At 41.0% G+C, this 10585-nt stretch overlaps 1 long non-coding RNA gene across 1 annotated transcript; it reads left to right on the top strand.

The window, feature by feature from the left end:
• The first annotated feature begins 226 nt into the window (after positions 1-226).
• LOC307216102 lies at positions 227-3591 on the top strand. The gene is made up of 2 exons (XR_013838916.1): positions 227-469; positions 3284-3591. It is a non-coding gene; the product is annotated as an uncharacterized lncRNA (long non-coding RNA).
• The last annotated feature ends 6994 nt before the right edge of the window (positions 3592-10585 follow it).

Below are 10585 nucleotides of genomic sequence, written 5' to 3'. Positions count from 1 at the left end.
GGTAAGCTAATCTTAAACACTTTCTTAGCACAACTGTATCCATTGCCAGTCCCCTGGCAACCTGGAGCAAAGCATTATGACATCAACACGGAGCTTGGCAACAGTTCATGACGCTTCCTGCTTGACTTTCTGGCCGGCTGGCACAAAATCTCATGGCCAAGGGAAAACGAAACAGTGAAGAAAATGAGAAGGAAGAGATCCATTGTGCTACTGTTGCTGCTGCTGCTGCTGCTGCAGAAGAAGAAAGAATATATGAGAATATCTGAATATATGAGAATCTTCCTCTTCGGCTCTTGGAATAGGGGGAGCAATATGCTCTCTGAGCAGTAGTGGAATGTTTCTTTGTGACTGTAATTAAAGAAGAAGGTAGAATATCTTAAGAGACTTAAGGAAATCCCTGTGTGCTTGAGAAACTTTTAAATACATTCCGGAATGAAATCTGCAAGAGTCTTCAAATCCCTGCATTGAGGTAATATGAAAGTTCACCTAAGAGATTTCCAAACATATGTTTGCATGTGATCTCAATGCAGCTTGACCTCCTTCCATGACCTAGTTCCACCACCAGCCAATCACCATGAAGCAAGAGACTAGATCAAGAGAATTGGTTAAAAAAAAAAGCAATGTTGTATAGTATATGTTGTCGGGGAAAAAATCTCAGTGGACACATTTATTTCTTTAGCTCCTCCATAATGCACTCTAGGGAAAGAACCCTCCTGCTCTTTGCTGGTTCTCTTTGTTTTTTACTCTTGTGGCAGAGCATCTGTAAAAGAACAAGCACCATCTTCCCTTTTAGCAATGGTTCATATAATCTGTAGCAAGTCGAGCAGAAAAAGTAAATCTCCATCATTGGGTTCTTGAGAATCTGGAAGTGTTTCCCAAGTAGGGTTGTGTGCTCTCTGGGTTTAAACTGGGGCAACCCAGACAGATGGGTGGGGTACAAATAATAAAATAATAAAATAATAAAATAATAAAATAATAAAATAATAAAATAATAAAATAATAAAATAATAAAATAAATAATAAAATAATAAAATAATAATAACATTATTAAACCTCAATTTTGGGGGGTTTATACTTTTTCTGGTGTCTATGAGGAGGACTTGAATTTCTGGGTAGGGGACAAGGATCATCCACTCCCAGTCTCTTTCCTCCATTCCAGTATAATTTTACAGTTCCCAATGCTTTTTTTCACTTTCATGAAGAGTGACTAACAGCCGGACAACTTTTCACGCATAGCCATTCCCTGTGAAAACATATGGGAAAAGGGAGAATGGCTTTGCACATGAGGTCATCTAGGAGAGACTTAAGATCTCTTCAAAACTCTCTGATGAAAGCAGAAATAGGCTGAAATTTATCTGAAATTTCTCTCCCTTCCCCCATTTTCTCCACCCACAATTTTGGGTCAGCTCTACCATTTTTATTTTAAATTGCAACCCTGTTTCTGGAGCATTCGAATTGTGGAGCTAAAAGTTCCCCATGTGGTGACAACTTAACAGAGAAAGGCAGTTGCAAATTGGCATATGTTGCTGTCAAGTCTGTCAGTCTTATGGAGAGAAGGAAGGCAACATTAAACGTATTTTAACATTTATTTTACCGACACTGCATCTCCTCCACACAAAACCTCACTCTCCTCCAACTCTGCCTGGCTACATAGAAACAAATGCTGGATGTCTTCTACAGCAGAGCAGAAATGTAGGAGAAAGTGCTGCAGGTAAAGAACTGATTTTCTCCTCTCCATTTTTTTTAACTTGGGAAATTTGAATACAGCACGTGCTGATTTTTCAGGAAAGGACGTCTCCCATACATTAATCCACTGCTGAGTTAAAGCATGGGGTGCTACAAAAAGAAAGACCGACTTAACAGTATAATGAAGGGACCAAGCCAAGAAGAAAAGTGTGTGCGGCTGTCAAAGTTATGCAGCTAAGAAATCAGTGAGGCAGGGAGCCTTCTGACAATGGCAAGTGGGGAGTGCAACTGAGGGCTTGATGTTATGAATGACAGGTTAAAAAGTTTCTGGATGTGGAGGGGCTGACATGCAACCACATCCCTGCAGTGAAGAAATTACCTAGCTGCAGAGTCCCAGTCGCCCTGCTGTTTATACAGAATTGCTTTAATAAGACCGTAAAAGAGGAAATTACAATGGCACAAAGCAGAACAATATGTATAGTTCAGTGGGAAAGCCATAAAACAAGCAATAGGGAGCATTGCTCTCTCAGCTTGGGCCATTATTTTAAGGGGCACTGCTGCTCAGCAAAGTATGCTGATGCTAGAGATGATTACCAAGGCTTGAAGTCAAGGAGGGCCCAAGATGCTAAAGCTCAGATGTGCTAGCAAGTGATGGCACAAACGTAGGTTCTATGGCACAGATTGTATGGATACCTGAATATTGGCTAGAGGGACAAGTCAGTTCATCAGTTCTTTAATGGTTGGTTCAAATAGCTGATATTTCACAGTTGTTATTTGATGGATGGTATGTTATACATTTGATGGATTTGAATACAACCTATCCATTCTTAAGGAAATCAGCCCTGAATGCTCACTGGAATGACAGATAATGAAGCTGAGGCTCCAGTACTTTGAGGGGATGACAGAGGATGAGATGGTTGGACAGTGTTCTCGAAGCTACCAGCATGAGTTTGACCAAACTGCGGGAGGTTGTGGAAGACAGGAGGGCCTGGCGTGCTCTGGTCCATGGGGTCACAAAGAGTCGGACACGACTAAACGACTAAACAACAACAACAAATGTTATACTTGATATGAAATTGTCTTTATTTAGCATTTCATAATATTTTATCAGCAACATGCAACAGTGTTTCAGACTTGTCAGAATTCTACAGTTGGCATGCAGTGGCATTTAGTATTAGACAGCTTATAAGATTTCATATATGATGGTTGCTAAATCAGGCAAGAGATGTCACCAACCTAAACCACTCACATTTTGAGGAAAGCCTTCGTACTTTTTTTTTTTTTTAAAAAAAAGTGAGTTTCAGTCTTAAATTTGACACCTGACATTCAAAATCTGAATTGTGAGACTGAACATTTTAGTGAATATTTGTGGACATTCATTTAGGCTCAGCATAATATTATCACTGGTATCATGTGGAACTTTTAAGCTATCAAATGTTGAAATACAGTAGTCCCACTTGTGACTACCCTACTGCTTCAGCCAAATTTGCTGGCACGAAATCCTGGATCTTTCAGAATAGTTGACATCATGATGTATCAACAACTAATCAGTAGTCAAGAATCCTCTTTAATAAAAATGCCTTGTTGTTTTCCTCAGGATCATTTCCCTTAGGACTAAAAAGCCTGTTAGTCATCTATTTCCAAGCAAGATTCCATGATGAGAGGTGAGCGTTTGAAGTTTTTATTTGAGTATGGAGTTTTATTTATAACAACAACAACAAAATGCTGAGGTGCAGTCTGTCACATGATCCTCCACATGCAGACCAAAATGGTGTACTCCTAGGAAGGCTGTACAGATTGATTTCTCTGTAGGTGTCAAGCAGACCCCAGGCATCAGCATATCACTCTATATTGCCCCCAGTGTTTCAGGCAGATAAAGAAAGACGCAAAGACAGTTATATTTGAGCTCCGCAGCATTTAACTTCTGTATTGGTTGTGGTGATCCAAAGCAACAGACCAGACTCAGAATCCATCTTCTCCAAGTTTGACCTGTGCCCCTAGTAGTGATGAATGCTAATCACTTTCCTATTCAATTTTGCTGGGCAAAATGTAAACCTGACTTTCATAGGCAATCTTTTATATACATACATATATACCGTATATCTTTTATATACATATACATACATTATATACATATACATACATACATATATATATATATATATATATATATATATATATATAATTTGTTTTGCATCCTGCAAATTTATTCTTATTCTTTTTCAAACATCTCATCTGGTTGAATTCAGAAAAACAACAACTCTTCATTTATAAAGTGTCAAAAGGTTGGCAACATTTCTTGAGATAATTGTTTCCATGTAAACTGACTGCTCACTTCATGCTGTAATAAGTCATGTAACTGGCTGTAATTTTCCTCTGTTTTCAAGCTTCCAGCAGATTGCAGAGATCTTGAAAGTTAAATCTAAAGTTGCCTGATTTATACAATGGTGGCTATCTAGTCTTTTATATATTGTATGTGTTTGGATTATTAATGTATTTGAATGACTTTGTATGATTATATGATTTTATTGTTTAAACTTATGCCAATAAAGGCCAATAACAACAATAATGACTAGTGCAGCTGGCCTTCTTAATATACATTTTTGTTGTTGTTGTGCAAATAGCAGTCGGAGGGAAGCCTGAGCAGCCTTTGGACCATTGGCGGTAGGTAGATTGGGGAGGAGAAGTTAAAATTTCTCTCTCTGCCACAAGGAAGCCTGGCAAAAAATCACCTCTTCAAAGTTTCAATTTGCATTTCAAGAGACACTCCTAGTGGGTTTAGAAAAACAAAACAAAAAACACACCCTGTCAGGCCCATGGTGCAGTACGAGAGTATTAAATTCCTCATCCCTCATAGTCCCAAGGCTGCTTCCTTGCAGAGCTATTTATATAACAAAAATGTGCACATTAATTGTTGTCATGCAGTTAGCATCATGCACACACTTAGACACGGGTAATTACTCTAGATCAGGCATAGGCAAACTCAGCCCTCCAGATGTTTTGAGACTACAATTCCCATCACCCCTGACCACTGGTCCTGTTAGCTAGGGATGATGGGAGTTGTAGTCCGAAAACATCTGGAGGGCTGAGTTTGCCTATGCCTGTTCTAGTTTTAACTTCTAATGGGGAAGGGCTACAGATCAGAGGTTGAAACATCTGTTTTATTTGCACATGGTTTCAAATTCCAAGCCCTGGCATCTCTAGGCAGGAGTGGCCTGAAACACAGGAGAGGTGCTGCCAGTTAATATCTGCAGTAATGAGCTAAGTGGACCAGTTGACTGGCTCGGTATGAGGCAGCTTCCTATGTTTCTCTTATGCCGCATTTAGGTTTAACATTATGCTGCTGCAGCAAGGTGTGTATTCTAGGAGGAACTGCCTAAGACCCAAAATTGATGTTGAGGCCTCCCCCCCCCCAAAAAAAAAAAAAACAGCTCCATATTCACTTGTTCCCTTTTCCCTTTAGAGTTTAGGTCCTGGAAGACATAATGTGTGTTTTCCCTCTCTCACTCCTCCAGGGAGCGTGGGCAGGGAAACACACAATGTGATTAATGTCATGGGAACATGTTTCAAGGACAGAGCTAGAGAACGGCTTCCTATTCACAGAAGCAAACCAGTGTTTGGCATCACACCTAGTTGTGTTCAGAACAAGCAGAAACACGACTAATCAAAGCTCTCTGACAAGTATAAGATTTTTTTTAAAAAAAAACAACAACAACAACCAACCAGTAGCATGTTATTCCTTTTCATTAACCATAATTTCAGAAGCAAAGGAGATAAAAAATAAAAATAGAACAAAAACGTTTACGTTCTGAAATGCAGATATAGTCAGAGATATTGTGCCATTGGGTGAAAATGTTGGTTACGTTCACACAGGGCTCATCTACACTAACATTTGTTCCACATTTCTAGGCACAGAATGAAGCTTTCCAGGTCTGTGTCCGAGGACTTTTTGGTGGTGGCCCGCTGCTTTCCCCATGAAAACCCATTCTTTACCGCTGAATCGGAGCAAATGGAAATCCATGGAATACCCAAATTTATGTTTGCTCCGATTCAGCAGTAAAGTTTATGTTTTCCTGGGGAAAGTGGTGAGGAAAGGTAAGGGGAAAGTACTCAGGCACAGCCCAGGAAAGCAAAGACCTGTCCCTAGAAAGCATGAGGCAAAAGTGGATAAGCCCATACTTCTTCATTTTTAGGCTTACATTTTAATCCCCTTAGAAAATGTAACTTGTGGTGAAAGGATGGGGCTTGGAAGAATGCTGCTCAGACATCATATTTCATGGATCCGACACCCCTAACGGGGTCTGGCTTTGTTAACAATCAGGTCCCAATCCTGCCAAAGTTCAAGCCACATCAAAATAGCTCTATTTTGCCTCCCTGGATGCAAGACTCCTCAGCCTCCCCCTACCCCCCCACTCCATCTCAAACCTTCTCCAGAGAAAAGAGATGGCTCGTAGTGAATGTAGAACTCAAGATTTTAGAGCTGGGTGCTGCTGTGAGCATGCATAGCACAGTTAATTGGCTCTAAGGAGCATGGGGACTTCCCAGCACCAATACATGCTCATAGCAACATCCATACCTGAAGCTGATGGTTCCACAAACCTTCCTTGTGATGCCCCACCATCTCCGGTTGCTTTGAGAAGGGAGAGACGATGCAGCAGGGACAATTTGCAGTAGAGGTTGACAGTGGGGTAACCTCTATTCTCACCATGTTCCTAATTTGTTTTTTACAGTGGAACCTTGTGTTACGTACCATCCCCCTTGCAAATGCTGCGGGTTACTAGCTCCACTAACCTGGAAGTAGATGCTCCCGGTTGTGACCTTTGCCCCGGGATGCGAGCGGAAGTCAAGCGCCGGCAGTGCAGCAGCAGCGGGAGGCGCTATTAGCGAAAGCATGCCTCGTATTACGAACGGTTTTGGGTTGAGAACAGACCTCCAGAATGAATTAAATTCGTAACTGGAGGTACGAATGTATAGGGCCTATTCCCCACGGGGAATGTTCACCTATCACTAACAACATGTGAAGTGGCTCTCTGGTTTTCACTGACACTCAAGAATGTTTGAAATAGACAACTTACAAAACCATGGGGTAACACAGAAAGAAACAGCGATCCCTTATACACAGGGCATCCAATTTGTCGTCTTTGCTTAAAGAAAACCCGCAGCTACAATGCTGGCCTAACAACCAGGTCTCCTCTTTGTCTCCTTCCATTTTGCAGTGCTTTCTAGAGTGGCCACTGTCGGAAGCGTGTCATTACTCGAGTGCTAATGAATTTTCATTTTATTAAAACACTTTAAGGCTAGAAAGTGTGCCCCCAACTCATTACTGTAGTAATTGAGTATACATATTTATTTCTCTGCCATAATAGCTAAAGTGCTTAATAAAATTGCTCCGGTACAGGAAAGAGGCTGTAATCATTGAGGGGCAACAAATAAGAATTGTGCAAATTTACCAATTGCACTCTCTAACTACACTCTGATGGTTCATAAAGGAAAGCTGGCTGCTTGTATGCACTCTGGTTTATGGCCGAAAATATAATTTCTTTTAATAAAACATACAGCACATTACACAGTGGTAAGGTCGGTTCTTTGCTGCTCCTCTGCTCTGAATATAATACAATTTTATTTTGGGATTATTCTCTTTCAGGACTGCTATGGCCACAAGCCAGAACGATGTGTGTACTCAATGTTCTTATTGTCAGGTAGGGCAGACAAGACTCCCAAAGGCATTCAGTCCTCTAATAAAAGTATTGCCTTGCCAGATCTGACCAATCCCCAGTGAGGCAAACACCCTGTTTCCAACAGCAACCAGCCAGAGGCCCCTAGAGAGTTCACAAGCAGGGCATGAAAAGCAATGACTATCTCCTGCTGCTCGTCTCCAGCTTTTGGTATTCAGGGATATCGTGCTGCTGGACAGAGAGGAGCTATAAAGGCATTGTGACTCACTGCTGGTGATAAGACCTAGGCTCCAAGAATTTGTCCAGATTTGTGAATGCATCTCTTTGCCCTTTTACAGCTTGCAGCCAGGAAGTTCCACTTGTACACATAAGGTACCCGACCACTGACAAAATTGCAAAGAATGGCTTGCAATATTAATGGAGGTTGGGGGGGGGGGTGCTAGCCAAATTTGATGGAAAGAAATCCATCCTGCTGCACTCACAGGTCCAAGCTATTCATCAGGTTCTCTCACAAGACTCACTTTCACTGCTAAATCCATGGAAGAGACCTTATGACAGTCCAATTCAATTACATACTATCAGGAGTGCGTAGGGCTATTATTTATATCACTCATGCAGCGGTAAGGGCTGAGGGGATGAAACAGCAAGTTGCCTCATAATATGTAAAATCAGTCACATAGTTATACATTTCGCTACATCATTGGTTGGCTGAAGCAGGGAAATGCACAATGCCATGATGCCATGATACAGGGTTCATGATCTTAAATATTATGGGGTGAGAGGGAACTCAACTTGAAGGTGTCATTTTCAGCAGCAGCCTTGTGTCCACATATATACAGTCTTACCTTGGAAGTCGAACGAAATCTGTTCCGGAAGTCCATTCAACTTCCAAAATGCTTCTGATTGGCTGAAGCAAGCTCCTGCAGCCAATCGGAAGCCACGGAAGCCGTGTTGGATGTTCAGCTTCCAAAAATAGTTCACAAACCGAAACAGTCACTTCTGGGTTGGCAGCGTTTGGGAGCCAAAATGTTCAAGAACTAAGCTGTTCGAAAACCAAGGTACATGTGTGTGTGTAAACCAAAGATCCTAGGGCAGTGTACAACATTAAAAACTTAATTCACACAGCATAATAATAAATAAAGTATTCATAAAGTAATCATAATAACAGTCTCTCTCTCCCAACCACCCCCTATTTACCATATTATTTAATAGCCAAAGGCCTGGATAAAGAATGGCACTGGGCGAATCTGTCTGAGGAAAGGATAATATTTTGTTATAATATGTAGTTCCACTCCCTCACTGGTCTTAGGAAACCTACTATCTCTCACACAAGGAAATATAATTTATATTTGCTATCTTCTTTTCTTTTAATATGTAAACGTTACATAAATCATATTATTTACTGAATTATTATTATTTTACATTTCCCTTCCAACGAAAAGCACAATTAATTTTATTAGTTTCAGCCATAGCTGATAATCAGACAACCTTGGTTTTAGCAGATGCTGAACTGTAGCAGAAAGGAAACAGTGCCAGGGTTCTGATCAAGACATGATGGGATGAATATTGCTACCTCCTTACATGCCTAGTTTCACTACAGCACTAGTGTGAGCATATTGAATTGGAATTCCAAAATATGTCCTGATCAACACAGGAAGTTAATATCTTTGTCAGCTTTCCATGACTGTGTCCAAACTGCAAGAATTTATAAAGGAAAAGGAGACAGGAGGCATGAAGAGTGGAATGAAACAAACCAACTTGACCCCAAATGTTTGCCTACTGAGGAATTCAAAATTAATTTTCAGGTTCAGAAATTTTATAGGGATGGGGGAGTTTAAATAAGTCTAACCAAATCTGGTCAGGAGAGGTCCTACACATTCCAAAATACTTGGCACCAGTAGAGTTATCTTCACCTGCCCTACCCACCTGCTGAAATTAGGTTTGCAAAAAGCATTCTGTCATAACGAATACACTAGGTTGTGGTGACTGCTTGGTTGTAGTGTGTTTGTGTGTGATGCCCACAACAGTTTCTCTAGTTTACAAATGTGTCCAGAAATCCAAAAAGGTTCGTGATACCCTGAAAAGTCTGAAGCTGATTCAGAGAAGGAAGACTTTAGGAGAGGTGTGATGTAGTAACCTCAACAAAAGTAATTGGAGTTGGAATGTACGGCTGTTACATTTATTTCCCCCTATTGGTTGAGTTGAAAATAAAATTAGCTGCATCAAACTAGCAAATATGAACATATTTATTTTATACAAAGAGATATACTGAGCTTGCCAGTTGGGTTATCCCAAAATCTCAGTGCTATTATTATTAATTACCCAGTTTAAACTCCAGTGGTAATGAAATTACTCTGCAGCCTCTGTATCCTTACAGTTGAAAGACATAGTGTGCTTAAGAAGAATATATTGTAGCACTTAAAACATCATTTAAAAATCATTTCACAAGAGGCGTTACCCTTGAGAATACAGGCAGTATTCCAGCTAAGTACTTAAGATGTGCTAATGACTCTGCTGGACCAGGGCCACAGAAACAATGTTTCAGTTGCTAGCCTACAATAATTGTTTCTTACAAAAACTACAATTATCATTCCTCTGTCTATTTTAAGGAAGACCCTCTGTGAGGGTTGCCATAAAAGAGCACACATTTGCTGGTGACTGGGGTGGAGGAAGGGGCGAGGGAGTGGGCGCATGCCAGAGCACACTGTAGGCAGGGTGTGTGTCAGAATGACACCAGAAGGTACCAGGGAGGGCCGTGGCAAAATTCGTGCATGCAAATTTGGGGGGGGGGCGAAGGAAGGAAGGAAAGCTGCCTCCTCTGAAGGAATGGGTTTCTGTGCAGTCAGTTTGAAACGGGACCCAAAAACCCCCTTTTCTTCTTTCTCCAAGAGAGCATTTCTAAAATGCATTAACTTGAGCTGTTGAACAAATGCATAACAAGAACACAGCTGTATAAACAAAGCTCTCTCCTTTATCAGTCACAACAATGGACGACCTTGGCTGTTCCAGTGGAGTAGGGATGACATGTCTGGGTCTTATCTTACCACACTCTGACGCACAGAGCTAGTCCAGGAACAGTGGCAGGGTGTGTTCTTGGAGTTGGTGACCTCTTGCTCCAAGATAAGAGTATAGGAACAGGAATACCCTTTTATGGTCAGAAGTACAGGAAGGAAAAACCTTTTATGGTTAAGAGTCCTGGAGCAGGAACATCTGTGATGTCAACC

The sequence above is a fragment of the Podarcis cretensis genome, assembly GCF_951804945.1.
Source record: "Podarcis cretensis genome assembly, chromosome: 5".
NCBI classification, from domain to species: Eukaryota; Metazoa; Chordata; class Lepidosauria; order Squamata; family Lacertidae; genus Podarcis; species Podarcis cretensis.
The sequence above is the reverse complement of the archived record's forward strand: the minus strand, read 5'-3'. Positions and strand labels throughout refer to the sequence as shown.